The sequence below is a fragment of the Hemiscyllium ocellatum genome, chromosome 31, assembly GCF_020745735.1.
Source record: "Hemiscyllium ocellatum isolate sHemOce1 chromosome 31, sHemOce1.pat.X.cur, whole genome shotgun sequence".
Lineage (NCBI taxonomy): Eukaryota > Metazoa > Chordata > Chondrichthyes > Orectolobiformes > Hemiscylliidae > Hemiscyllium > Hemiscyllium ocellatum.
Genome location: NC_083431.1, coordinates 51,517,288 through 51,544,421, shown reverse-complemented (window position 1 = coordinate 51,544,421; position 27,134 = coordinate 51,517,288). Strand labels below are relative to the sequence as shown.

Sequence of the window (27,134 nt, the reverse complement as noted above, 5' to 3'; positions counted from 1 at the left end):
TTACTGTGATTCAACACTACTGGTCACAGTTCTCCATTTTGAGAAACTCCCTTCTACTACTGTCTATTTCCTGTGGCCCAGCTAGTTATTTGTCCATCTGCCTAGTACACCCTGGACACCATGCAACTTCACTTACTCTATCAGTCTATCATGGGGAACCTTACCAAATGCATTACTGAAGTCCATGTATGTATATGACATCTACAGCCCTTCCCTCATGAATCAACTTTGTCTCTTCCTCAAAGAATTCTATTAAATTGGTAAGACATGACCTTCCCTGCACAAAACCATGTTGTCCATCACTGATATGGCCACTTTTTTCCAAATGGGAATAGATCCTATCCCTCAGTATCTTCTCCAGCAGTTTCTCTACCACTGACATCAGGCTCACCTGTCTATAATTAACCAGATTGTCCCTGCTACCCTTCTTAAACAAGGGGGCAACATTACAATTCTCCAGTCCTCTGGGACCTCACCCATGTTCAAGAATGCTGCAAAGATATCTGTTAAGGCCCCAGCTATTTCCTCTCTTGCTTCCCTCAGTAACCTGGGATAGATCCCATCTGGACCTGGGGACTTGTCCACCTTAATGCCTTTTAGAATACTCAACACTACCTTCCTTCTTATACAGATTTGACCTAGACTAATCAAACATCTATCTCTAACCTCAACATTCATCATGTCCCTCTCCTTGGTGAATATCGATGCAAAGTACTCATTTAGAATCTCAACCATTTTCTCTACTTTCCCCCTTTATCCTTAAGTGGGCCAAGCCTTTCTCTAGTTAACCCCTCGCTCTTTATATATGAATAAAAGACTTCGGGATTTTCCTTAGCCCTGTTGGCTAAAGATTTTTCATGACCCCTTTTAGTCCTCTTAATTCCTCATTTCAGATTGGTCCTACATTCCTGACATTCTTCCAAAGCTTCGTCTGTCTTCAGTCGCCCAGACCTTTCATCTTAGCTAGTCTCACAATTTCACTTGACATCCATGGTTCCCTAATTTTGCCATTTATATCCCTCATTTTCACAGGAAAATGCCTGTCCTGCACTCTAATAAACCTCTCTTTAAAAGGCTCCCACATATCAAATGTGGATTTACCTTCAAACCAAATCCACATCCGCCAGCTTCTTTGCTATAGTTGGCCTTCCCCCAATTTAGCATTCTTCCTTTTGGACCACTCTTGTCTTTGTCCATGAGTATGCTAAAACTTATAGAATTGTGATCGGTATTCCCAAAGTAATCCCCTATTGAAACTTCAACCACCTGGCTGGGCTCATTCCCAAATACCAGGTCCAGTATGGCCCCTTCCCAAGTTTGACTATTTACATACTGCTCTAGAAAACCCTCTTGGATGCCCTTTATAAATTCTGCTCCATTTAGACCTCTAACACTAAGAGAATCCCAGTCAATGTTGGAAAATTAAAATCTCCTATCACTATCACTCTGTTGCTCCTACATCTTTCCATAATCTGTTTACATGTTTGTACCTCTATCTCCCGCTTGCTGTTGGGAGGCCTGCATTACAGTCCCAACATTGTTACTGCCCCCTTCCTATTTCTGAGCTCTGTCCACATTGCCTCAGTGCTCAAGTCCTCTACAGTGTCCTCCCTCAGCACAGCTGTGATATCCTTTGTGACCAGTAATGCAACTCCTCCACCCCTTTTACCTCCCTCTCTATCCCACCTGAAGCATCTATATCCTGGGATATTTAGTTGCCAATCATACCCTTCCCTCAACCAAGTTGCATAATAGAAATAACATCATACTCCCAAGTATTAATGCAAGCCCTATGTTCATCTGCCTTACCTACTATATTTCTCGCATTAAAACAAATGCACCACAGATCACCAGTCCCTTTGCGTTCATCATCTGTTCCCTCCCTACTCTTCCCCTTAGTCACACTGACTTCATTATCTAGTTCCTTACAGGCTTTAGTTACTACCTCTTTACTGTCCACCACCCTCCTCATGTGGTTCCTATCCCCCTGCCACATTAGTTTTAGCCCTCCCCAACAGCATTAGCAAAAGCATGCCCAAGGACATTGGTTCTAGTCCTGCCCAGGTGTAGACCAATTTGTAATAATGCCACCTCTCCCAGAACTGGTCCCAAAGACCCAAAAATCTGAACCCCTGCCATCCGCATTATCTATTAAATAACGCATTCATCCTGCCTATCGTTTTATTCCTACCCTGACTAGCATGTGGCACTGGTAGCAATCTTGAGATTACTACCTCTGAGCTCCTATTTTTATCTTGGCGCCTAATTCACTAAATTCTACTGTAGGACCTCATCCCGTTTTTTTCCCTATATCATTGGTGCCTATACGCACCATGACAACGGGCTGTTCACACTCCCCCTTCTGAATGTTCTGTATCCGATCTAAAACAGCCGTGACTGTGTATATGGGAGGTAACATACCATTTGGGAGTTTCATTTTCGAGCACAGAACTGCTTACCTACTCCGCTTATAATTGAATCTCCTATGACTGTAGCCCTTCACTCTTTCCTGCCCTTCTGTACAGTAGAGCCAATCACGGTGCCATGATCCTGGCTACTGCTGCCCTCCCTTGGTGAGCCATCTCCCCCAAAAGTATCCAAAACGGTATACCTGTTTTAGAGGGAGATGACTGCAGGGGACACCTGCACTGCCTTCCTGCTTTTTCTCTGCCATTTGGTCACCAATTCCCTTTGTCCCTCAGCAATCCTAATCTGCAGTGTGACCAATTCACTAAACGTACTATCCACGACCTCACCAGCATCGCAGATGCTTCAAAATGTGTGCATCCACAGCTCCAGAGCCGTCACATGGTCTAACAAGAGCTGCAGCTGGACACATTTCTGCACATGAAGGAGTCAGGGACATCAGCTGCGTCCCTGAACTCCCACATTAAGCAAGAGGAGCATTACACAGGTCTGAGATTTCCTGCAATTTTTAACCTTAAGCTTAACTAAGTCATAAGAACATAAAATATTACAGCGCAGTACAGGCCCTTCAGCCCTCGATGTTGCGCCAACCTGTGAAACCAATCTGAAGCCCATCCAATTTACACTGTTCCATTCTCGTCCAGATGACAATTCAATGACCACTTAAATGTCTTTAAAGTTGGCAAGTCCACTACTGTTGCAGGCAGTGCATCCAACCCCCCCACAACTACAGTCCTATCACACGATAAAAAAGAAATAGAAAATCCTTACCTTATCAATACACTACAGAGTGTTTGTTTTTTTTTGGTTAGCGGAGAAAGGTGGGTGGAAGACACTACACGTGTAGTATTTCAGGTTCAGCAGCTGCCCAAATATGTCGGTTCACTCACCTCCCCAGAGTGCAATTCGACAGCTCCCACTCAGCTCCTCACTCTCCCCGCTCCCGCTCAGCTCCTCGCCCTCCCCGCTCTCACTCAGCTCCTCACTCTCCCTGCTCCCACTCAGCCCCTCACTCTCCCTCTCCCACTCAGCTCCTCACTCTCCCCGCTCCCACTCAGCTCCTCGCCCTCCCCGCTCTCACTCAGCTCCTCACTCTCCCCGCTCCCACTCAGCTCCTTACTCTCCCCGCTCCCACTCAGTTCCTCACTCTCCCCGCTTCCACTCAGCTCCTCACTCTCCCCGCTTCCACTCAGCCCCTCACTCTCCCTCTCCCACTCAGCTCCTCACTCTCCCCGCTCCCACTCAGCTCCTCGCCCTCCCCGCTCCCACTCAGCCCCTCACTCTCCCCGCTTCCACTCAGCTCCTCACTCTCCCCGCTCCCGCTCAGCTCCTCGCCCTCCCCGCTCTCACTCAGCTCCTCACTCTCCCTGCTCCCACTCAGCTCCTCACTCTCCCCGCTTCCACTCAGCTTCTCACTCTTCCCGCTCCCACTCAGTTCCTCGCTCTCCTCACTCTCCCCACTCCTATTCAGCTTCTCACTCTCCCCACTCCCACTCAGCTCCTCGCTCTCCTCACTCTCCCCGCTCCCACTCAGCCCCTCTCTCCCCCCGCTCCCACTCAGCTCCTCACTCTCCTCACTCTCCCCGCTCCCACGCAGCTCCTCCCTTCCTCCACTCCCACTCAGCTCCTCACTCTCCCTCTCCCACTCAGCTCCTCACTCTCCCCGCTCCCATTCAGCTCCTCACTCTCCCCGCTTTCACTCAGCTCCTCGCCCTCCCCACTCCCACTCAGCTCCTCGCTCTCCCCGCTCCCACTCAGCCCCTCTCTTCCCCCCGCTCCCACTCAGCTCCTCACTCTCCTCACTCTCCCCGCTCCCACGCAGCTCCTCCCTCCCTCCGCTCCCACTCAGTTCCTCACTCTCCCTGCTCCCACTCAGCTCCTCACTCTCCCCGCTCCCACTCAGCTCCTCACTCTCCCCGCTCCCACTCAGCTCCTCACTCTCCCCGCTCCCACGCAGCTTCTCACTCTCCCCGCTCCCACTCAGTTGCTCCCACTCCCCACTCCTACTCAGCTTCTCACTCTCCCCACTCCCACTCAGCTCCTCGCTCTCCTCAGTCTCCCCGCTCCCACTCAGCTCCTCACTCTCCCCCTCCCACTCAGCTCCTCACTCTCCCCACTCCCACTCAGCTCCTCACTCTCCCCGCTCCCACTCAGCTCCTCGCTCTCCCCGCTCCCACTCAGCCCCTCTCTCCCCCCGCTCCCACTCAGCTCCTCACTCTCCCCACTCCCACTCAGCTCCTCACTCTTCCCGCTACCACTCAGCTCCTCACTCTCCCTCTCCCACTCAGCTTCTCACTCTCCCCACTCCAACTCAGCTCCTCACTCTCCCCACTCCCACTCAGCTCCTCACTCTCCCCGCACCCACTCAGCTCCTCACACTCCCTGCTCCCACTCAGCTCCTCACTCTCCCCACTCCCACTCAGCTCCTCGCACTCCCCGCTCCCACACAGCTCCTCACTCTCCCCACTCCCACTCAGCTCCTCGCTCTCCCCACTCCCACTCAGCTCCTTGCTCTCCCCGCTCTCACTCAGCTCCTCACTCTCCCCGCTCCCACTCAGCTCCTCACTCTCCTCGCTCCCACTGCTGCTGAAAACAAGAGTCACTGATACTTGAGGTAAGTCCTTTTAAGAGGAAATTTACATTTCAGGCAGCCCCCTGATCCTCACTCTCACTGCTTCTGCTGCTGTTGAAAATGGAGGCCGGAATAAAGGGACAGCTGGAAAATGGGAACCTTCAAAGATGTGATAATGAGGGTCCAGTGACAGTATGTTCCTGTTAGGGTGAAGGACAAGGCTTGTAAGTGCCTTTGAAGAGTTTACAGGTAGTAGGAATATACTTAAGAGAGAAATCAGGAGGGCAAAAGGAGATATGAGATAGCTTTGACAAATAGGGATAAGGAGAATCCAAACAGATTTTATAAATCCATTAATGAAAAAAGGGGACCTAGGGAGAGAATAGGCCCCTCAAAGATCAGCAAGGCAACCTACGTGTTATCCAAGGTGTGGGGGAGATACTAAATGAGTATTTTGCATCCGTGATTACTGTGTAGAAGGACATTGAAGATATAGAATGTAGATGGTGACATCTTGAAAAATGTCCATATTACAGAGGAGGAAGTGCTGGATGTCTTAAAACACATGAAGATGGGCAAATTCCCAGGACCTAATCAGATGTAGCCTAGAACTCAGTTGGAAGTTAGGGAAGTGATTGCTGGGCTCCTTGCTGACATATTTGTATCATTGATAGTCACTGGTGAGGTGCTACAAGACTGGAGGTTGGCTAACATGGTGCCACTATTTAAGAAACGTGGTAAGGAAAAGACCAGTGAGCCTCACATTGATGTTGGAGGGAATCCTGAGGAATAGGATTTACATGTCCTTGGAAAGGTAAGCACTGATTAGGGATGGTCAACATGGCTTTGTACGTGGGAAATCATGTCTCACTAACTTGATTGAGTTTTTTGAAGAAGTAACAAAGAGGATTGATGAAGGAAGAGTCATAGACATGATCTATATGGACTTCAGTATGGCTTTTGACAAGATTCCTCATTGTAGTCTGGTTAGCAAGGCTAGACCTCATGGAATACAAGGACTAGCCATTTGGATATAGAACTAGCTCAAACATAGAATTCAGAGGGTGGTGGTGGAGGGTTGTTTTTCAGACTGGAGGCTTGTGACCAGTGATGTTTCACAAGCATCAGTGCTGGGCCCTCTGTTTTTCTTAATTGATATGAATGATTTGGATGCGAACATGGGAGGTATGGTTTGTAGGTTTGCAGATGACATAAAAATTGGAGGTGTAGTGGCCAGCAAAGAAGGTTACCTCAGAGTGTAACGGCATCTTGATCAGATGGGCCAATGGGCCAAGGAGTTGCAGATGGAGTTTAATTTAGATAAATGTTAGGTGCTGCATTTTGGAAAGGCAAATCAGGGCAAGGCTTATACACTTAATTGTAAGGTCCAGGGAAGTGTTGCTGAACAAAGAGACCTTGAAATGCAGGTTCATAGTTCCTTGAAAGTAGAGTCGCAGGTAGATAGGATAGTGAAGAAGGCATTTAGTATGCTTTCCTTTATTGGTCAGAGTATTGAGTTTAGGAGTTGGGAGGTCATGTTGCAGCTGTAGATGTCATTGGTTAGGCCACTTTTGGAATATTGTGTCCAATTCTGGTCTCCTGCCATAGGAAGGATGTTGTGAAACTTGAAAGAGTTCAGGAAAGATTTACAAGGATGTTGCCAGGGTTGGAGGGTTTAAGCTATAGGGAGAGACTGAATAGGCTGGGTTTGTTACCCCCGAGTGTTGGAGGCTTAAGGGTGAACTTATAGAGCTTTATAAAATCATGAGGGGCATGGATAAGGTAGATAGACAGGTCTTTTCTTCAGGTGGCGGAGTCCAGAATTAGAGGGAATATGTTTACAGTGAGAGGGGAAAGATTTAAAAGGGGTCTAGGGAGCAACTTTTTCACACAGAGGGTGATACGTGTATGGAATGAGCTGCCAGAGGAAGTGGTGGAGGCTGGTACAATTACAACATTTAAAAGACATCTGGAAGGATATATGAATAGGAAGGGTTTGGAGGGATATGGGTCAAGTGCTGTCAGATGGGACTAGATTAATTTAGGCTATCTGGTCAACATTGGTCTGTTCCCATACAGTACATCTCTATGACTCTTAACTGTCCCTACCCCTGGACAATGAGGCCTGGGTTCAAGTTCCACCTGTTCCAGAGCATGTGATAACATCTTCAAACACACTGCTTAGAATAACAGGTTAAATTTTTTTAAAAAAGTTATAGCAGAGAAAACAACTATTTAGCCCATCGTGTTACTCTGGGTGTGGAGGAGTAACCATCTGCCCATTACAGTCCCTCCTTCCCTGGTCTTGCGGGATAGAATGCTTCAAGTACAGATCCAGATTCCTTTTCTTTTGTTGAGAGTTTCTGCTTACACCACCAAACTGGCCACCACTATCCAAACACTTAACACACTTCGAGCGAAAAAAGTTTGTTTCTTATATTCCCCCAATCCTTCGATCAATCACCATAAATATGTGCCCCTGGTAATTGACCTTTCCAGGGGAAATTAGTCTTTCTGTCTACCTTTTAAGGGTTCACCTAATTCTTATGTTACTAAGTGTAATATTTTGTTTATAACCCTCCTTTGAAGCATGTTGAGATGTTTCAAATGATTCAAGTAATGGTTCAAGTTCTAAATTGGGGCAAGGCAAGCTTTGATGGAATTAGACAGGAGCTTGCAGGGGTTGGTTGGAATAATTTGTTTGCAGGCAAAGGGACCTCTGGCAAGTAGGGGCCTTTAAAAGTGTGATAGCTAGAGTTCAAAGTTTGTATGTTCCTTTGAGGGTGAAGGGCAAGATTTGCAGGAATAGGGAACTGTGGATGATGAGAAATATTGAGACTTTGACCAGAAAAAAGGAGGCATGGCTCAGGTACAGACAGCTGGGATCAAAGGAATCCCTGGAGATATACAGGGAATACAGGAATTTACTGAAGAAGGAAATCAGGAGGGCTAAAAGGAGATACCCTTGGAGGAGAAGATTAGAGTGGATCCAAAGAGGTACTTTAAGTATATTAAAGGAAAAAGAATAACTCGAGAGAGAGAATAGGACCCCTCAAGGACCAAAGTGGAAATGTATGTGTGGAACCGCAGGAAATGGACAAGGTTCTAAATGAATATTTCTACTGTATGGAGTACTGTGGAGAAAGACCTGAAGACTTGGGAACTTGGGAAAGTTAGTGGTGATATCTTGGGGACAGTCAATATCACAATGAAGGAGGTGTTGGATGTTTTAGAATATGTGAAGTCGGACATAATTCCTGGTCTTGACCAGATATGTCCAAGGACACTGCAAGAGGCTAGAGACAAAACTGCGGAGGCCCTAGCTGATATATTTACATTGTTGTTAATCACAGGTGAGGTCCTGGAAGACTGGAGGATAGTGAGTGTTGTGCCCTTATTCAAAAATGGCTGCAAAAACCTTCCTACCCTGGAACTATCAACTAGGTAAGCTGAACATCTGTGGTGGATAGGTTACTTGAGAAGATTCTGAGGGATAAGATGTACATACATTTGGAAAGGCAGGGTTTGATTAGGATTATCTGAATGGCTTTGTGAGTGGGAGATCATGCCTCACAAATTTGTTAGCGTTCTTTGATGAAGTGACCAGGAAGGTTGACAAGGGCAAGTTGGCAGACATAATCTATATGGATTTCAATAAGGCTTTTGATAAAATTCCACATGGTAGGCTGCTCTGGAAGGTTAGATTGCATGGAATCCAGGGAAGCTGGCAAATTGGATACAAAATTGGCTTGATAGTAGGAAGCAGAGGGTAATAGTGGAAGGATGCTTGTTGGACTGGAGGCCTGTGTCAAGTGGAGTGCCTTAGAGGTCAGTGTTGGGCCCATTGTTGTATGGATGAGAATGTACAAAGCAGGATTAGTAAATTTGAAAGTCAAATCAAGGTAGGAGTTTCATGATGAATGGTGGGGAATTAAGGAGTGTAGTGGTACAGAGGGACTTTGGAATTCAGGTGGCTGGTTCTTTGAAAATGGAGTCACAGGTAGACAGGACAATGAAGAAAGTTTTTGGTACACTGGCCTTCCTCAGGCAGGGCATTGAGTATAGAAGTTGGGAAGTTATGTTGCAGTTATACAGGATGTTGATGAGGCCACGGTTGGAGTATTGTGTTCAGTTTTGGTCACCTTGTTATAGGAAGGTGTTTTTAAACTGGTAAGAGTGCAGAAGAAATTTACAAGGATGTTGGCAGGACTCTAGGGTCTGAGTTATAGGGAGAGCTTGGGGAAGCTAGGATATTTTTCTTTAAAGTGCAGGAGACTGAGGTGTATAAGATCATGAGAGGCATGGATAGGGTGAATGCACTCAATCTTTTTCCCAGGGTTGGGGAAACGAAGACTAGAGGGCATCAGTTTAAGGTTAGAGGGGAAAGAATAAAGGGGAACCTGAGGGGCAACCTTTTTACACAGAGGGTGGTACACATTTGGAATGAGCTGCTAGTGGAAGTGGTTGTACACTAACTACATTTAAAAGGCACTTGGACAAACACATGAAAAGGAAAGGATTAGAAGGATATAGGCCAAGTGCAGGAAAATGGGGTTAGTGTGGGTAGACATTTTGGTCGGCATGGAACAGTTTGGGTCAAAGGACCTGCCTTCGTGCTGAGGACAGTGTGGCTCTACGATTAAAATGCTGTATGCACACTATATAATGTGTGTGCTGCATGTGTGCTTGTACATATACTTACCTGCATACACATATTTATTTCAGCATAACTGCTTGTATCTGTTGTGGCAGCATATTCTGTTACTCTGGAAAGCCAGACTAATATTCTTGAGAGGTACGAGTTCAAATGTTCCTACTGCAGCTGCCGGAATTTAAATTTACATAATTAAATAAATGGAATAAAAAGCTAGTAATGGTTCAAACCACTATATTGTTTTAAACTCCCAACTAATTCACTGATATCTTTCATGGAAAGAAATCGGAGGACAGAATGATAAATCAAATGGCCTCCCTGTGTATCACATAATTCTATCTTACTCAGTTTGGCCCACATTTAGGTCAAGACCTGTACATTGTGGTTGATTGTTACATGATCTCGGAAATGGTCTCCTGAGCCAGTGGTGATGAACAAGGCTGAGTTGCTATTGACAACACCATGTTTACATTTATGTTATAGTCTGAAGCTATGGACTAGAATGGTAGAACATTCAATTTTCTTTCATCTTCTTGCTGACCAGGAATCTTGCCCATTTTTACTGTCTGCCATTGATATGTATTGGAAAGATTTTCAAATTGATACTCAACCTGTTTGGCCAGGTTGTGGACATACTTGCTTGACCATCAAGGCCTAAAGCATGACTGACATGTGGAGGCTAAGTGTCAGAGGCAATGCCCCAGAACTCCTTCAAGAAACCAGTATGTTATAATCAACTGTTATGAACATGTTATGGAGTTCAGTGTCCATTACAAATAGTGACTCATTAGTACCACTGCTTACCAAGCAGGCTGAGTCCTAAAGTTGTAGCTGCTGGACTGGGTCTGCAGTAGGGAGTGAGGGGCTAACAAGCGTGAAAAGCCCGTGTGACCTTGTACTCACAGTTTTTAGAAACAAAATGTTAACAACTTTAAAATTAGCTGCCCTTGTTGAATCGTTTAATCAGTTAGAAGGTAGTCTGTTGATCAAAATGCAAAATCCAGATTCCTTTCAAGTCTTTATCCCTAGATAATTAAAGGTTTTATCAATGTCCAAATCTCAGGTTAGACAATGCACTTTAGGTGATGTCCCACTTTGAATCTGTTTTAAGCTGAGGTCCAGTTTTTGCGGGAGAAGAATCTTGAATGAGATAATGTTCCCCATAGTGCGTGCATGCCTATGTGGGTGAGTTAGAGAGAGAAAAACAGTGTGTGTTTGCATGCGTGTGCATGTGAAAGAAGGGAGGATGTGTGCGTGCATGTGAGAGAGGAAGGGTGTCTGAGTGTATTTGAGTAGTGAGTGTGTTTACATTTGTAAGTGTGGATGTGTGTGCATGTGTATATATGAGACTGTGCATGAGTGAGTGTTTGTGTGTGAGATAGGATCTGCGTGTGCCTGTGTGTGGGAGTATATACTGTGGTGGAGTTACATGTAGTGTGACATTAACCCAAGATCATGGTTGAGACCGTCGTCATGGGTACGGAACTTAGCTATCAACTCTGCTCAGTGATTTTGCGTTGTTGAATAACCTGAAGTCTGCACTGGAGTTGCTCACCTGAAGATCGGAGGCTCAATGTCCTGTACCGCTGAAGTGTTTCCCCACTGGGAGGGAACCACCACCACAACCCCCCCATCCCCCGCTGAGTGTTGATCATTGTGCGGTGTCCATACATCTGGTGTCATAGTGTCAGCATAGTCTCGCCAATGTACCATACCTCAGGGTATCCTTGCCTGGCATCGTATAAGATAGAAGACATTGGCCAATTCACATGAGTAACTGCCTTGTACATGGTGGGTGGTGTTCCCATGTGTGATGGTAGTATCCATGTTGATGATCTGACATGTGCTGCAGATTGCCATGGCAGGGTTGTGTAGCGCTGTGATCGATGATGTCCTGAAGGCTGGGCTGCGAACGATAGTCTGCCTAAGGTTTGTTGGTTGTTGGCATTGAGTACTGATGCTGTTGCAGCGATGCCATCCTACAACTCATCCGCTTTATTTGTAATCACAACTTCTTCAGCTTTGACGACTGGGTCTTCATTCAGACTCATGGAATGGTCAAGGGGACCAAATTTGCACCCCAATATGTATTCAGAGGATCTGCTCGGATGATGAGGAATGTGATGGACACCTGAAGATGTTGAAGGATGCACTCATAAGAACAGGATACAATGCTTAGCTCACCTATCGCCAATTCCATCATGCCACTGCAAAAAACTGTAATGACCTTCTCACATGGGATATGAATGATAGGCTACCCTTCGTCATCCAGTACTTCCCTGGAGCGGAGAAACTATGCCATACTCTTCGCAGCCTTCAACATATCATCAATGATGATTACCTTGCCACAACCTTTCCTACCCCTCCACTTCTTGCCTTCAAACAACCACCAAACCTTAGACAGACCATTGTTCGCAGCAAACTACCCAGTCTTCAGCACAACATCGACCACAACACTACCCTGCCATGGCAATCTCTGCAGCACATGTCAGATCATCAAAATGAAAACTACCATCACATGAGGGAACGCCACTTACCACATACATGGCCAATGCCGTCTATCTTATGCGATGCAGGCAAGGATGTCCTGAGGTATGGTACATTGGCGAGTCCATGCAGACAATGGATGAATGGACACCGCACAATGATCAACACTCAGGGGGCGTTCTCTCCCAGTAGGGGAACACTTTGGCAGTCCAGGACATTCAGCCTCTGATCCTCAGGTGAGCATCCTCCAGCGTGAACTTTGAGATATGCAGCAAAGCAAAATCGCTGATAGCTAAGTTCCATACCCATGAGGACAGTCTCAACCATGATATTAGGTTCATGTCGCACTACAGGTAACCCCACCATACTATATATTTCCACATATAGATTCATGCATACACACTCGCGCACTTACACAAACCCTCTCCAACACAAAAACACACCTCTCTCTCTCTCTCTCACTTGCACAAACATAGACACTCTCACTCGCACCACACACACACACACACACACACACACACACACTCTGTCACTCACATTCACATACGCAGAGGTATGGACATAGACACTCTCTCTCTCTCTCTCTCTCTCTTTCTCACCTGCATAGACACACATGCTGGGATGCATTATTTCATTCAAGATTCTTTTCTGTCAAAAATAAAACTGGACCTCAGCTTCAAACATAGATATGAAGTGGGACCTCACACCTGAAGTGCATTGTCTAATCTGAGATATCATCCCTTGCACATTGATAAAACCTTAAATTATGTAGAGACAGAGTCTTGAAAAGAATCTGGATTTTGCATTTTAATCAGCAGTCTACCTCCTAACTGATTAAAGGATCCAATAAGGGCAGCTAGTTTTAAAATTGTCAATTTTTTGCTTATAAATACTGTGTCTTATACCTCCCTACCATACCATGCCTGAGGGAGGAATTGAGCTCTGAAAACTTGCAATTTCAAATAAATCTGTTTGACTATATCCTGGTGTTGTTTGATTTTTGACCCAGAAAAACTGTAGTAATGAATTCCTTGCAAATTAATATGGAGTCTCTAAATTAAAGTGCAGGAGCTACTGAATGGGGAGAAATTTAATTGATGCTGTTGTAATGAGCAATGTGCTAATTATACAATGCTAAACAGTTTTATTTCATTAAGATTTACATTTATATGTTATCACATTCCAAGGTGTCTCATATATTATGAATTTTTTGTAATACAGTCACTGTATTACAGATTAACATTTAACTGTGCCCTCACCAGTTTGCTGGAAGTGTGGATTTTATTGTGTGTCAGCTTTTTTTCAAAAAAAAATTTGTTGCAAACTTGTGCTGAATTAAATACAGTGGTGTCTAGGAAATTAAACTTTCCTTCTATGTTGTGGCTTGTGTTTAATAGATTGCTGATTATTGAGGATATTAATGAATTTTGCTTCTGTGCAAGGCTGAATTCCCATTACACCAACAAAAGCACAGAAAGTATTGTTACTATAGTGAATGCTAAAATACAGTGTGGAGTTAGTTAAACTGAAAAAGAAGCCCTTGAGAAATGGGAAAGCTACCCAAAAACCAGCAGTGGCAGCTTTGTGGACCATTGCCATACTGTGCATGGCAACAACAGCTGTTTCAATACCACCTTCTAAATCTGCAACTTTTACCACCTAGAAGGAAGGGACACCAGATACATGGGAATACCTCCACTTGCAAGATGCCCTCCTAGCCACGCCTATCCTGGCTTAGAAATGTATCACTATTCCTTTACTGCCCTGGATCAAAATCCTGGAACACCCACTCGAACAACACTGACTGCATTTGTATTTCTGTAAATATGCATATATATACATATGCTGCTTGAGAATGTGCAGTGTGCCTTTGCACATGCATGTTTGTTTGTGTCTGTTTGTGTCTGTTTGCCTTAAACTATTTAAACAGAAAGTACGTCCATACCCTTGGATTTTAGGATTCTCCTTTGCTAACTCTAAGACCAAATTCCCTATACATCAACACAAGCACAGAAGATAGTGTTACTTAATGACTGCTAAAATGTAATTCAGGAATTAGTGAGATTGAAAAAGGAGCCCCTGAAAACCACAAATAAAAATTCCCTTGACAAAATCTTAAGAATGTGATCTGTATGGACTTCAGTAATGCGTTCAAAAGGTTCCCCATGGTAGACTGGTTAGCAAGGTTAGATCACATGGAATACAGGGAGAACTTGCCTTTTGGATACAGGGTAAAAAGTGAGGTCTGCAGATGCTGGAGATCAGAGCTGAAAATGTGTTGCTGGTTAAAGCATAGCAGGTCAGGCAGCATCCAAGGAACAGGAAATTCGACGTTTCGGGCCAGAGCTCTAATGAAGGGCTCTGGCCCGAAACGTCGAATTTCTTGTTCCTTGGATGCTGCCTGACCTGCTGTGCTTAAACGAGCAACACATTTTCAGCATTTGGATACAGAACTGGCTCAAAGGTAGAAGACAGATGGGAGTGGTGAAGGGTTGTTTTTCAGACTGGAGGCCTGTGACCAGTGGAGTGCACAAGGATCGCTGCTGGGTCCTCTGTTTTTTGTCCTCTTGTACATAAATTATTTGGATGTGAGCATGAGAGGTATGGTTAGTAAGTTTGCAGATGACACCAAAATTGGAGTGGTAGTGGACAGTGAAGAAGGTTACTTCCGATTACAACAGGATCTTCATCAGATGGGCCAATGGGCTGAGAAGTGGCAGTTGGAGTTTAATTCAGGTAAATATGAGGTCATAGTCATAGAGTCATGGGGCGGGGGGGGGCGGGAGGGGGAGGGGCTGAACAGGCTAGGGCTGTTTTCCCTGGAGTGTAGGAGGTTGAGGGGTGACCTTATCGAGATTTACAAAATCAGGAGAGTCATGGATAGGATAAATAGACAAGGTCTTTTCCCTGGGGTGGGGGAGTCCTGAACTAGAGGGCATAGGTTTAGGGTGAGAGGGGAAAGGTATAAAAGAGACCTAAGGGGCAACCTTTTCACACAGAGAGCAGCACGTGTGTGGAATGAGCTGCCAGAGGAGGTGGTGGAGGCTGGTACAATTGCAACATTTAAAAGGCATCTTGATGGGTATATGAATAAGCAGGGTTTGGAGGAATTTCTATCTGGTCTTCTCACCTGTGGGAAAATTTCTCTTAATGTACACTGACCATAATTACAAAACCTGTCAATTGTGTCTACTGTATTGAGAAGAGCCCAAGTGCCTTCAATCTATCCCATTAACTGAAGTCCCTCAACCTTGGAACCATTCTTGTAAGTCTTTTCTGCACCGTATTACCTTCACATCTTTCCTAAAGTGTGGTGCCCAGAAGTGCCCAGACAAAAGCTCCAGCTGAGGACAAGCCAACTTTTCTAAGGTTCTTCTTTATTTTTGTTTACTATGCCTCTGTTATTATAGCTTAGGATGCTTGTAGGTTCTGTTAACCTACCAGTCTCTCACTCTGTCCTGTCAACTTCAATAATTTATGCATATATATACCAAGGTCTCTTTGCTCATACCAAAATGTGCATATGCTAAATGGGAGCAGAAGTATGCCATTCAGCCTTTCAAACCTTCTCTTGCATTCAATAACATCATGGCTGAATCTGTTGTGTTCCAAATTCCACATTTCAAACTACCCTCAATAAAATTTGATTCCCTTATCTAACAAGAATCTAACAAGACCAGGTCAATATCCAGGTTTTGACTGACAAGTGTCAAGTAACATTTGCACTGCACAAATATATAAAAGAGACCTAAGGGACAATATTTTCATGCAGAAGATGTTGGGTGTATGGAATGAGTTGCCAGTGAAAGTGGTGGAGGCTAGTACAATTGCAACATTTAAAAGGCACCTGGATGGATATATGAATAGAGTCATAGAGATGTACAGCATGGAAACAGACCCTTTGGTCCAACCCGTCCATGCCGACCAAATATCCCAACCCAATCTAGTCCCACCTGCCAGCACCTAGCCCATATCCCTCCAAACCCTTCCTATTCATATTCTGGATTAGTGGTGCTGGAAGAGCACAGCAGTTCAGGCAGCATCCAAAGTGCAGCGAAATCAGGCAAAATACTGTTACCTTGCCTTGTTTATCCTGTGCAAGTACATCATATCACATTTATCTGAATTGAATTCTATTTGCCACTGTTTTTCAGACTGGAGGCCTGTAGCCAGGGCAAAAGCCCTTCATCAGGAGCCATTCCTGATGAAGGGCTTTTGCCCGAAACGTCGATTTCGCTGCACTTTGGATGCTGCCTGAACTGCTGTGCTCTTCCAGCACCACTAATCCAGAATCTGGTTTCCAGCATCTGCAGTCATTGTTTTTACCTCCTTCCTATTCATATACCCATCCAAATGCCTCTTAAATGTTGCAATTGTACCAGCCTCCATCACTTCTCTGGCAGCTCATTCCATACACATACCATCTCTGTGTGAAAAAGTTGACCCTCAGATCTCTTTCATATCTTTCCCCTCTCACCATAAACCTATGTCCTCTAGTTCTGGACTCCCCAACCCCAGGGAAAAGACTTTGTCTATTTACCCTATCCATGCCCCCCATTATTTTGTAAACTTCTATAAGGTCTCCCCTCAGCCTCCGACACTCCAGGGAAAACAGCCCCAGCCTGTTCAGCCTCTCCTTGTAGCTCAAATCCTCCAATCCTGGCAACATCCTTGTAAATCTTTTCTGAACCCTTTCAAGTTTCACAACATCTTTCTGATAGGAAGGAGACCAGAATTGCACGCAATATTCCAACAGTGGCTTAACCAATGTCCTGTACAGCCGCAACATGACCTCCCAACTCCTGTACTCAGTACTCTGACCAATAAAAGAAAGCACACCATGCGCCTTCTTCGTTATCCTGTCTACCTGCGATTTCACTTTCATGGGGCTATGAACCTGCACTCCAAGGTCTCTTTGTTCAGCAACACTCCCTAGGACCTTACCATTAAGTGTATAAGTCCTGCTAGGATTTGCTTTCCCAAAATGCAGCACTTTGCATTTATCTGAATTAAACTCTATTTGCCACTTCTCACCCCATTGGCCCATCTGGTCCAGATCCTGTTGTAATCTGAGGTAACCCTCTTCGCTGTCCCCTACACCTCCAATTTTGGTGTTATCGGCAAACTTACTAACCATACCTCTTATGCTCAAATCCAAATCATTTATGTAAAGACAAAAAGTAGAGGGCCCAGCACCGATCCATGTGGCACTCCACTGGTCACAGGCCTCCAGTCTGAAAAACAACCCTCCACCACCAGCCTCTGTCTTCTACCTTTGAGCCAGTTCTGTATCCAAATGGCTAGTTCTCCCTGCATTCCATGACAATAGGAAGAATTTGGAGGGATAGGGGCTGGGTGCTGGCACGTGGGACTAGATTGGGGTTGGCATGGACAAGTTGGACCGAAGGACCTATTTCTGTGCTGTCATCTCTATGACTCTAATACCTCAAGGGACCGTTGTAATTGTACACCAAGATCCCTCTTATCCTCAATGCTTCCAAGGTTCCTACTGTTCATCGTTTATTTCCTTGTCTTGTTTATCATGTGGAAGTACATCATATCACATTTATCTGAATTGAATTCTATTTGCCACTGATCAGCCTGTCTGACCAGCCCACCTCTGTTCTCCTTAAGTCTAAAACTATCCTCTTCACTTTTTACCACCATACTAACTTTTGCAATGTCTGCAAGCTTACTGATCAACCCTGCTACATTCAAATCTAAATCATTTATATAAACCACAAACTGCAAGGGCCACAACATTGACCTTGCTGGACACAGACCTTCAGTCAGAAAAACACCCCTTAATCATCACCCTCTGCTTCCCACCACTCAGCCAGCTGTCAGTCCAATTTGCCACATTTCGCTGGATCCCAGGGTCTCCTACCTTTGCTATCAGCCTCCCATGCAGGCCTTATCAAAAACCTTGCTGAATTCCAGATAGCTTCCATTCTTGCCTCATTTCCTGTACTTGTGACTCCATTATCGATCCAGGGAGAGCAGCTTGCATTGAATACTGTCAGGATGAAGGGAGACTTTACAGTGACAAAAATGTAACTGTTCAGAGAGGGTCTTGAGGGAGTGAGATACAGAGAAACAAGAGGGAAGCGAGGGGAGGGGTACAAGATGGTGGGAATAGAGAATGACAAGGGAAAGCAAAAGATGGAAGGGAAATAATAGATAGGTGGGTAGAGAGGAGACTGGAGTGAGGTGTATTGTTATGTCTCTATGTCAAAGCTTTTCATCCGACATTTGTTATGACAATTCACAAAATATCATTTAAAGGAGAAAACCAACATTTATAGTTCAAGATAGGAGAGTGCTCATTGGTTGGCAAGTAGAGTCTGATTAGTAGAAGGATTGCAATGGATAATTCACCAAATAATGATGATTGACAGCTAACTGCCAGGTTTTGTTTGGATTTTAAACCAGGGATTGACTCTGTTTAGTCAGGGCACTGTACTGAGAAATGAGCCAGCAAGCATTTATTACCTATTTTGTTGAGTTGGAACAGGTGAAGTGCATATACATGTTCTTTCTTCCTGAAGAGACTGGGCCCTGTGTATTAATACATGTAACTTCCAGTACAAATGTGCCACATCACAATCCTGACTGACAATCCTAAATTGGTTGCCATTAAAGTTCGGCACAAATTCGGAATTATTCAGTAAATAATGTCCAATTGCAGAATCATATCTAATGTTGGTCACTGTGTTGCAAGTTTTGCAAACATGGGCTTGTTGAATATAAGTAGTACCTTGTTTGTTGAACACAGCCGATGGGATAGGCTATTTGATGTCAGCTGCCAGTCATTAAAAGGTACAACTTTTATCCCTCGCATAACATTGGCATTGAAATTCATATACCACATTACTCATTTGTGTGATAGGTGAAACAACGTTTTGGCTTGATGGCAGCATCCTGTTAGTGGCAAAGACCACTTGTGTTACTACAGCATAGTAGTAACATGAAACAGCTAGTTTCACCTGTTGCTAGATGTTTGAGAGACCTTATCCTTCTGAGATAGGCTGGGATCTTTGCAGGACCAAGAGTGACTGACTTTATACCTTTTATGAGTTTGTGTATACAGCAAGAAATGGTCTAGTCAGGGAGGCCATTATCTCACAGAATGGCTTTGATGAGGCCTATCTCAGCATCAAGATTGCACGATGAACAAATAGCTCAGGCCCTAATTATAGGTTTGCTTGCTGATAAGGCCAATCTTACAGTGCAAAACTGTAGGACTCCCAAAGTGTATGCTGACCATTGAAGATAAATTTGTGGTAAACAGTGTTGAAGAACCAAACTCGCCCCACGCTTGTAAAACTTGCAACAAAACATACAACATTCATTATAATTGTGCAACTGAACATTTGCTGTACAATCCTGAATATGCAAAGAATTATAGTGTCAAGTGATTTAGGATGGTCAATCGGGCCAGCAATTTAGCACATTTGCATGTCGTGGAAATTGCATATATTAATGTACAGGTGTTCTTTGCAAATAGGAACAATCTGTATGCACTGCAATTGTTTCAACTCAACAAAATAGGTGACATCCATTTGTTGGTTCACTTCTCTGTGAATGCCCTAATCATCTGAGTCATCATACCTGATTTTAAATATTGTCACTTAGCTGTCAATCATTATCATTGGTGAATGTTCCATGGTTACACCTCTACCAATCAGAATCCATTTAACAACAATGCAAACTGTCTTCTCATGACTTATAAACATTGATTTTTAAACTAACTTTCTTGCGAGTTGTCCTGATGAGTGCATGCTATGCATTTTTCAACAGTATTCAAGTTCTGTACAATCATTTATAGTAATATGCCTTTAAGAGATGAACTCATGATATTATATGATCTGATGCTGTAAAGATATAAAATCTCATCTTACCTGAAATCATTTGAATCATAAAACTCTATTGGAAGCTGCAAATGCTGCTCTGTTGAAACTTCACAGATTATAAGCCTAGAAATGTGGGTGTCTGAAGACTATAATATTTGTATGTAATAGTTGTTGTAAATATTTGTTTGATTCTTTAATGCCATGCTATCTACTTCCAGTTTCTTATAAGCGATAGCCTAAGCTTTGTCGCATCAGGTAAACCACCCTGCTCGAGGCAGTGTCAGACCAGGAGGACAAAAGATGTTGGGGAGAAAGGGAGAGAGAGCAAGGGTTGGGGAGAGAGTTGCTTGTCTTGATCAAGAATGAGATTTCATTACCCGTTTGTTCATGATTTTAGTCAAAATATAACTCCTTGATCAACCTTTTTGCCACCAAATCTAATAACCCCCCTCTGACCCAGTGCCAGTGTTTGTTTGATTACTCTTCTATAAAGTATCTTGGGTTGGGCTAATTATTGTTTCCTTAATTATAGTGCTCTGGTATCGTTACTTGGCTCACTATGTTCATTTAATACAGAGACAACCTCATTCTTTTATAATTGAAGCCTGGAGATTTCTGGAGTTATTGGAATCCTTTGTTGTTGGTATGTTGGAGAGCAAACGTATTGGTGAATGGAGAAGGTGTGCAGTGAATGTGTTATATTTCACCCCTGGAGTGATCTGTATGTGTTACAGTATGGGCGTATTGAAATAATTATTGCCACAGCTATGGGTACTTCATGTAAAAGCTGCATTTTAAGACTCTAATGTCAGAGCCGTGGAACCGGTAACTTTAGCTTGCAATGGTGGTATGCGACAGGCAGTTTCTCCCAATATTCATTTCAATTCACCTCAATGACAGGAGATATCAAGTGTGTTTGTGTGTGTGTGTGTGCAAATATGTGAACCGTAATGTTTTTGACCAATTAGTGGTGATATGCTGACAGATCGGCACAGTACAAGTATTTTGATCATTGCTTCTTTAGTTACTGAATGGTGTCAAATGTTTGTTAATTCAGTAAATGTCCAAATATGAAGTCCTTTCATCTGAATTGTGAATAAGATGTTCTCTGCTAAACCTTAGTGCATGTGATCAAAAAGATGTTGCCATAGCAGCATCTGTGATCTGTCAGCAGTTTAATTGGATGATTTTGGTCTTAACAATGTAAAGCGAATGAGCAAAAACGAGACTCAAACCAGAAAGAATTTGCATTTGTAACAACTGGGTCATGAATCAGGAATTCTGCACTTTGTCAATATTTTATTTTTTAATATGAACACAGTTAAAGCACTTCCAATGAAAAATGCATTTATTTTGATGCTGCTAGGTTGAACTATATGATGTACCCTATATTTTCATGTTAAAAATCACACAACACCACATTATAGTCCAACAGGTTTATTTGGAAGCACTAGCTTTCGGAGCGCTGCTCCTTCATCAGGTAGCTAGTGACTAGTTACCTGACGAAGGAGCAGCACTCTAAAGCTTAGTAACTCCAAGTAAACCTATTGGACCTTAACCTGGTGTTGTGTGATTTCTAACTTTGTCCACCCAGTCCAACACTGGCACCTCCTCATCATGGCTTATATTTCCAGTCAGCTTTGTCTAAATTTATACCTGCTCACTGCCACTTTTCCCAGATCTATTTTGTGATAATTATTATGGTACATTTTGATTTGCAATTTTTCTTTGCTCCCTAAAGTGCATGTTTTTGAGTGCATGTTTTGCCAATGCTGTTACCTCTCAACTACCTCTTCCACAATTTGGTTTCCCATGGGTGAGTGTTCCCAGAGTTTGATCCTGTTCTCTTTCCTTGTATTGCCCAGAGACACTTCATCTGAATTTGTAGCACTGGCTTCAACCTTGCACACTTACTCTGCCAACTCTTTCAGCTCCTCCACTCACTTATAGTATAACACTGCCTGTCTGTTAATCAAGAATGAGCTATAATTTTCTCCTGCAGTCTTTCCCTAGCCATTATCTGAGGTTGAACAACACTACTGTATTCATGTCCTTCATGCCCTATTTAGCCTATTTGTTGTTGGTGAATGAAGAACAGGATAATGATGTTGAAGGTGGTAATGATGACTGAGGTGGAAATGATGTTCATGGATTCCAACTTGTCATTTTTTTTTACATAAAGCACATAAGCAGCATTTTCAGCATTGTGAAAGCAATTACAGCCCCATTTCTAGTGACCTGTTTTTCTATCATTGCTGAACTATATTAGCTGCTGGTTAGACAATAGCCCAATTTTAAAATTCTCATACTCATTTTAAATCCCTCCATGTCCTTGTCCCTCTGGATCGATGTAACTTCTACCAGCCCCATGAACCTCCAAAATATCTAATCCTATCCAATTCTGGTGTCTTGAAGCACCCTTGATTTTAATCATTCTACCATTGGTGAGCACACTATTAGTTGCCTGGGCTCTAGTTGAGCTTGGAATTCGCTTTCTTAAACTTGGTCTACCTACCTTACCACTTTATCTCTTCGTAAAACTTTACTCTTTGATCATGCTTTTGATCTTCAAGTCTTTTAGCTGTATGTATTCCAGTGCCAAATTTTGTTTTTATAATTGCTCCCATGAAACACCTTAGGATGTTTAGTGCCACAGAAATACAAGTAGTAACCCTTCTTGATTCTGTTAAGCATTTGATTTCTTCTGTAATGAACACCTGTGTTTTATTCCTTCAAGAGTTTAGATCAGAGTGGTGCTGGAAAAGCACAGCAGGTCAGGCAGCATCTGAGGAGCAGGAAAATCGATGTTTCGGGCAAAAGCCCTTCATCAGGAATAGAGGCAGGAAGACTCCAGGGTGGTGAGATAAATAGGGGTGGGTGGGGGGGGTGGGTGACTGGGGAGAAGGTGAATGGGGGTGGGGATGGAGGTGAAAGATCAGAGGGGAGTGTGGGCAGCAGATAGGTGGGAAGGGAGATTGGCAGGTAGGACAGGTCATGGGGACAGTGCTGAGTGGAAGGTTGGAACTGAGGTAAGGTGGGGGGAGGGGAGATGAGGAAACTGGTGAAGTCTTTGTTACCTTCCCCCACCCTCCTCTCTGACCAATCACCTCCATCCCCACCCCCATTCACCTATTGTACTCTTTGCTACCTTCTCCCCAGCCACCTCCCATCCCTATTTATCTCACCACCCTGGAGGCTTCCTGCCTTTATTCCTGATAAAGGGTTTTGTCTGAAATGTCGATTTTCCTGCTCCTCAGATGCTGCCTGGCCTGCTGTGCTTTTCAGCACCACTCTGATCTAAACTCTGGTTTCCAGCATCTGCTGTCCTCACTTTTGCCTTTTATTCCTTCAACTCAACTTACAATAGTAAACCTGTACAATACACCACAATTTCTTTAACATAATTGATGGAGTCAGTGATGGCTGGCTACATGCAAAATTAGGTTGTTTGGAAAAAGTTCAATGACCTGATCGGTCATATGAATATGTATAAGTATGTGTGTAAGTGGGATGATGCACGTGATGGTGTGCTGAGTGTATGTGCATGAACTTGTATGTGTAGAATCACATGCAGCTGCTTAAAACTTTGCAGCAGAGACAGGCCATTTGGCCAACTTCATCATATTTCTCCTTCCATTCTCTCATGTAATTATCAACAATTCCTCTTAAATGCCTCTACGTTATTCATCTGAACTAATTCTGACTGTTCTCTGGGGTAAGGAGGTTTCTTCTGAATCAGTAGTGACTATCTTTTAGTTTTGGACCCAGCCATTTGTGAAAATCTTGGGATATATTTTGTTGTGGAGACAGGTGGGTTCTGAGGTGGGAGCGCTGGCACTTTCTTTTAAGAGGATGTGGTACTGCTTGACTGACATGTTGCCATCTCTGATGAGAATCGGCAGATACCCACTGCGAGCAACTGGCAAGTCGTCAGTCACTCTTTGCTGACTGTGACCACTATCTAAGATAAAAGAAGCTCACACCAGGTTTCAGCAATAAATAAGGAAACATATTTATGATAAACAAACTTATACTTTAACAAATGGTGAAGCAAATTATTAATTATTAATAATTTAGGGGAAAGTAATGGTCTCGTGATGTTATTGCTGGCCTGTTAATCCAGAAACCCAGGTAATGTTCTGGAGTCTCAAGTTCAAATCCTGCTGCAGCATTTTATTGATTTGAATTCAATAAAAATCTGAAATTAAGAGTCTAAAGATGACCATGAATCCATTATCGATTGTCAGAAAAACCCATTTGATTGACTAATATTCTTTAGGGAAGTAATCTGCCATCATTACCTGCCTGGCCCATGTGTGATTCCAGACCCACAGAAATATGGTTGATTCTCATCTGCCTTCTCGGCAATTAGGGATGAGCAATAAATGCTGGCCTAGCTAGCAATGCCCACATCCTGTGAACAATGTTTTAAAAAAATGTATGGTAGAACTCCCTTTTAAATCCAAATTGCACACGTTCATTCACAAAGAAGACAGACACAATTGACAATCTACGGAAGTATCATGGGTGGAAACATACAGGCAAAAAGGAAAAAAAATCTGTAGATTCAAAGTCCAAATCACAAGAGGTGGCATGAGGTGTCTATTTCACAGTTCTTCTTATTTTTGGTAATAATATGACATTGTTGTTGAATACAGTGATTGTCATTTTGGAGCCAGTCATTTGGACCCTATGTTTTTGCTTGAATTAGAAATGCCTCCTTTCAGAGTTTTTTAATTGCTGGCTCTCTTCCATTCTCCAAGAGAATGAGAGAGAGAGATCTAGCTTGGCTTTCAAGTAATACACTCTTTTAGATCTGTGACAAAGATACTGAAAGGTATTTAAAAGTTGGGCAGTTTGTTTTTAAAGTCAAAGGCTCCTGGTGCAAACTAGTCTCATAAAAATATCAAAGAAAATTTCTCCAAAATGTTATATCTCTTGATCAACCACACAGTTCCACTTTTACTTCAAGTGTAACTCCCATTTTCAATTTATATTTCTAAATATACTCTCTGCAGACTTTACAGTATCTATGGGGCTTTGACTCAGGCCTCGCTACCAGCATCCCATCTTGGTGATGGGAGCTTCAGACAAGGGTGACCTTTCAGAGGACTGCTCCATCTATATTTTAAGCTGTTCCTATTAATCTGTTGTTCCTGTATCCATTCACTCTCTGAACCATAGGGGTAATGTGGTATTAAATGGTAATGTTCATGATGGCCTGCAAAATTTCATTCCCAAAGCAGTGATTCAGCCCAATTAAACAGACCTCAGAGAATTGTTACAATTGAGCTGGGCTAGCTTCAGTATTGTCTGGTATTTTAAACTCTTATGGCTAGAGTGGGAGAATGTACCTATTGCAGCTTTCCATTGGAGGCTGGAATGACAGTATTTAGGATTTAATTGCTGTATTCCCTCAACACCATCTGTGACACCCAGAGCTGTCTCAGTCATAGCACTTTGAGGGTGATGTGCTTTTGAAGCAGTTTAAACTGTCAGGACAACTGTAATTCTACAACTTCTCCTGTGAGGTGTGAGGAGTGAGTGTTTCCTCTGTGTCTGCTTCATTGGTTATATGTACTTCTGTAGAATGCAGTAATCCTGCATGCCTCATTATACCCAGCATCCTGCTGCAGCTTTGTTTCTGTTCTGCAGATATGATGAACTATGGCCATGTAGTGTTGTGTATCCTAGTCTGCTTCCACATTTTGCTGACTCAGGGTATAGATCGAAAAGTGTGGCACTGGAAAAGCACAGCAGGTCATGCAGCATCCGAGGAGCAGGACAGTCAACGTTTCTATCATAAGCTCTTCATCAGGAAGAGCTCTTGAAGAGCCTGATTTCCCGTAAAGGGTTAACTTCTGGCCCACTGAAGTCAGAGTGCAAGGATGCAAAAAAAAAGTTCCGAATACTCCCACTCAGAAACTGGCTGCACTGCATCCAGTTCCTGTCTGCCCACTCATATGTCTGAATGTGCTTCCACAATCCAATTTCAAGGAAATCCTTTGGTGTCAACTGCATGTTCTGTGTGAACCATCTTTAACGGACATAAGGACACAGTCCTATCATCAGGAATGGATCATCATCAAAATTTAGCAGGGAATGGGGTGAAAGTTGATTTGCGTCATGAACTGGATGTAAATGAGGTCCAAACCAGACCAATTTAGCCATGTGAACATGGTCAGCAGGGATTGAAGTCAGAATGTCCCATTGTTAAATTGGTCTGGCTTGGACGTCTTATATCCAGTTCACCACAACACAAACCAACTTCCACCCCATTTCTTTTGAGTAGTGCATGCTAATTGGCTTTTAGATTTAACAAATAATGGTTTGCTGTGTGGGGCCAGAGGCAGGAAGGACATGTAATTTGGCAGGGTGGAAGTATATCCGATTGTCATGACCATCCAACCTCTCCTGGAATCAAGATTTGGGCAGGATGGCCCATAGTCAACGATAAGGTATCAGTTTCAGGATGTCCCAAAGCAATGAGCAGCTGATGTAGTAGGTTTGAAATATTGTCAGTATTGTAACAGATTCACAAAGTGTGGTGTTGGAAAAGCACAGACGGTCAGGCAGTATCTGAGGAGCAGGAGAGTCAACGTTTTGAGTAAAGCTCCTCATCAGCATTCTCCTGCTCCTCAGATGCTGCCTGACCTGCTGAGCTGTTCCAGCACCACATCTTTTGACTCTGATCTCCAGCATCTGCAGTCCTCACTTTCTCCTAGTATTGTAATACAGGTAAAACAGCAGACAAATTGAGTAGAGCAAGCTTCCACAAACAGCAATAATAATGAACAGATATTTTTGCCTCTGTGATGTTGGGTGAGAGATCGATATCGGTCAGGATACTAGGGAAAACAACTCTGCTCTTTCCTGAATGGTTTCTTTACAGAACCCTTAATTTATAACATCCCAGAATAGTAGCTGGTACCTCTGAAATATCATGATTGTGTGGAATGCCTGTGTTGTGTTTTTGAAGCAATGCCCTTTAGAATCATTGATGTGTGGCTTATTTTCTTCACTTATGGGATGTGGACATTGCTCACTGGGCCAAGGTTTTTTGCTCATCTCTTGTTGACCCTCATAAGGAGGTGGTGAGCTGCCTTCTTGACTCTTTTCAATTCATTTGGTGCAGGTAACA

At 43.5% G+C, this 27,134-nt stretch overlaps 1 protein-coding gene across 4 annotated transcripts in view; it reads left to right on the top strand.

The window, feature by feature from the left end:
* The window catches only part of camkk1a (calcium/calmodulin-dependent protein kinase kinase 1, alpha a), a 250,736-nt gene that overhangs the window by 88,226 nt on the left and 135,376 nt on the right, over nt 1–27,134 (top strand). The window contains exon 1 of one of the 4 annotated variants that reach the window (XM_060848479.1): nt 8,358–8,443. The exons of the other annotated variants lie outside the window; for them this stretch is intronic. The gene's annotated coding sequence lies outside the window, so the exon portion shown is untranslated. Of the gene's footprint in view, nt 1–8,357; nt 8,444–27,134 lie in introns of those variants that run through there. 4 annotated transcript variants of the gene reach the window in all.